Source organism: Gopherus flavomarginatus, unplaced genomic scaffold (genome assembly GCF_025201925.1).
Source record: "Gopherus flavomarginatus isolate rGopFla2 unplaced genomic scaffold, rGopFla2.mat.asm mat_scaffold_34_arrow_ctg1, whole genome shotgun sequence".
Classification (NCBI taxonomy): domain Eukaryota; kingdom Metazoa; phylum Chordata; order Testudines; family Testudinidae; genus Gopherus; species Gopherus flavomarginatus.
Genome location: NW_026115061.1, coordinates 3,954,721 through 3,958,258, shown reverse-complemented (window position 1 = coordinate 3,958,258; position 3,538 = coordinate 3,954,721).

Genomic DNA, 3,538 nt, shown 5'->3' with positions numbered 1-3,538 from the left:
CCCTCGCAGAGCTGGGGAGGGAGCCACAGTGCCCCGCCCAGCAGGAACTGCCGCTCCCCAATCTCCTCCTGGCAGAGATGGGAAGAAAGCAGTGGCCCGTCCCCGCTAGAATGGTGTCTCACTGTCCCCTCACAGAGGGGTTGAGAGAAGGCATGCGCCCCGCCCCCGCAGGAAACGGCCGCTCCCCAGTTCCCATGGCATAGCTGGGGAGGGAACCCAGTGTCCTGCCCCCTGGAGGAATGGCCGCTTTACATCCCCTTGCAGACCTGAGAGGGAAGGCAGCGCCCTCCCTCTCAGGTTTGCAGCACTGGCCCTGGGCTGGGAGCGCAGCGCAGAAGCTGCTCCAGCCCTGCAGCCTGCGGGGCAGCGCAGTGGGGCTGGGGGCAGCACGGAGCAGGCAGGGACAATGTGGGAGGTGGGCGGAGACACAAGTGGGGCGGACTAGGACCTCCTGTCGGGAGCTGCCTGAATTCACCCCTGCCTGGAGCTGCAGGAGGGACCCGGATCATGGCTCGACTGCAGAGCTCGGAGCCCAAACTGGCCAGGTGAGGGGATGTGGGAGCTGAGGGTGTAGCGGAGGTTGGAGCCGAGAATTGGTTGGAGATGGGGCTGTGCCACTGCCGGCTTGGCGGCAGGTGGGAACCCCTTCTGGATTTTTTTTTGCTCCGCCCCCCCCGCTACCGATATTTCTTTTTGACATCTTGGTCACCCGTAATCCTGGACATGAAGGAGGATGTCTGGACCAAGGGCCAGGGACTGGCCTTTTTAGAGAAACCACTGTCAAGTTTTAGCCAATTAGAACAAGTCAGCAAATAAGAACAACCTCAGGTATCAGTAACTGCTACAGGTTGCCAAATTCCTACATGCAGCAGTTTCTGGCACTCACACTATACAGCTCTGCCCCCGGCTCTTCTCAGGCTCCTGCTCTCTCCTTAGCTCTGCCCCACTCTCGCCCAGGCAGTTCCAGCTCACATGGAGGATGGGACCCCCTGGCCTGGTGACTTTCTCATGCCTGGCCTGTCAGTCCGCTAACTTGAAGCTTTGGCCTCTCCCCATTGTCCCTGGGGCTGTCAGTCTCAGGGTCCTGATTTCCATTGATCCTTCTCCCTTCTATTGGTGCTGGGAACTAGCCAACCAACCCCACCACCACACACCTAAGTTTTAGTAAAGGGCCAAGAGCCCCCTTACACAAGCCAGCCCCATGAGGGTCACCAATGTGCAGAGACAGCAGCCTAAGCTGTCCCATAGTGTAATGGGCAGCACTCAGGACTCTGAATCCTGTAATCTGAGTTCAAAATCTCAGTGGGACTTGTGTTGGCCTGTGGTCATAGGCAGCAGGTTATATACATTTGTGGTGCTCGGGCTCCAGGAACATTTGGAGTTGGGTCTCTTCCCCTGGGCCCTGGTACCCCTCCGCCGCCTGCGCGCTGCGTCTTGCCTGACAAAAAGCAGCATGTGCCTGTCCCCTGCCTGCTGCTGGAGTAGAGGGATTCTGGGCAGAACTGCTGCCTAGAGTCCTAGTGTCTAGTGCTGGCCGCTGACCTGCCTGCTGCTCTGCAAGCCCCATACCAGCACTGAAGCCTCCACTATCGACCACTCTCTGATTGCTCTCCTTCAGCAGCCTCCTGATGACCTCCTGGTCCTATGCATCGTACTGACATGTGACGTCCTACTTTCCGTCTGTTGACGTCATGCACCTTCAGAACTCTGCCTCTCTCCTAGTCCTACACTCCTCTCTATCGCCCAAACTCCCTCCCAGAGGGTGCAATCCTTCCCACCCCCAGAGCCTGCACCTCTCACCCCTTCCTACAACCCTGCCGAGCCTGCACCCAAACTCCATCCTAAAGCCTGAACTCTGCACCCCTCCTGCACCCTAATCCCCAGCCCAGGATCTGAAGCCTAGACCTCCCCCCTAAATCCCCTCCCAGAGCCTTAGGCAGGTGGGTGGAGTTTGGGGGGCGGAGTTTGGGGGGCCGGTTTGGGCACACCAAAATTTCTACAAAATTGCCACCCATGCTTGTGGTAAAGCCCCAGAGCTCAACTTCCGCTGTCTCCAGCTGTGTAAGAGTGAATCTTTCCCCTCCTGCTGGGTGACTCACACCTCCTAGAGCCAGGCCTTTGGCAGGGAGGCTACAATGGGTTAGGGCTCTAGAACTTGCTACCCTGATAGTTGGGATTCTTGCTGCTTCACCTGATGTCCACAAGCTTGGCCCTTGTGCTTCCTACCACACTTTTCCTCTGGCCCATATGGCGCTTGAAGAAAGGAGTGCAGGGCTGAGATTAAATAGTCCAGAGCTTGGCAGGAGGGAGGAAAGTCCCAGGTTGGAGCCCCACACCCTTCCCTCCTCCGGGCACCTACAGCAGGGGCAGCCCAGCTCTGTCCACTGATAACTCGGCAGAGTAGGTGAGTTCATGTAAATACAGTCCTGTCCCAAAGCCTCCCCAACCCTGGTCATCAGTAGCTGCCAGGGAGAGCTCATTCACACCTCGCTTACAAATCATCATTTGAAATTCTAAGGTGGCCAACACTGCCAAAGCCAAATGCACCCACATTGCCAGCAAACACAACAGCTGGGTAAGGAAACCCGGCTTTGTCCGACTTTTCAAACCTATTTTACTTTCTCAGGTACAAGTAGTTTTCATACGTTGTATCTGCTTTTAAAGTGTGTGTTAACGTTTTCAATTTCATTCAAATTTGCAACCAATGACAACATTGGCAACGCTGCATGTAACTACCTGACACTGAGGGAGGGGGTGTTGGGGAAATTCGGGGAAGGGGGTGGCACAGCCCCCTGATTGGGGGGCGTATAGGGAATACCCACTTTCACTGAATTGTCTCCTACTGCAGCACCTCAGTAGGTTACATCAGAGAGGAGCTGCAGTGTCTAGGCAGTGGGATGCCTGTGCCTTAAGAGCCAGCCCTGGGAAGCCCATGCTGAGAGGTGCTGCTGTGGGAGGGGAAATAAAAAGCCCTCTGTTCCCCGCACCCATGTTTGCAAACACTGAGTCTCAGCCCACCGGGATAACTGTTATCCCTCTGCCCCTGCCTGTGCAGGGTTTAAAAACCCTCTGGCAGCGCCTCCCTCCGGGCTTAACTCCGGCTCCTTCCCTGCTCCCTGACTTTGCCTTCAGTCCCTCTCCTAACTCTGCTCCAGCTGCTTGACCCCCCGACCAGTCAATTTTCACCCCCTGCTCAGACCTGGTCACCCACTCTCTGATTTGCCACTTCCTTTTGCCCCTTTTAGTCCCTGTAAAAAGTAGGGAGTGCTGGGTCCCATTCTCTGGCGGGAGGCTGGGGGCGCCTGGCCCTCCCTGCCCAATGCTCAAAGTGCCCCATGATCTTGTGGATGTTTGCTGAGTGCTGCAGGTCACCTGAAGGGGGGGAGAGACGCGGTTAGGAGGTGATGCAGCCAAGGGTGCCTCACCCCACACTGCGATGCAGCACCTCTGGAGTGAGTTACATAAGTGAGCAAATAATATGGAACAAGAAACACATTGAAAGGACCAAGGCAGCTGCAGAAGTGGAGAAAACCAGAAA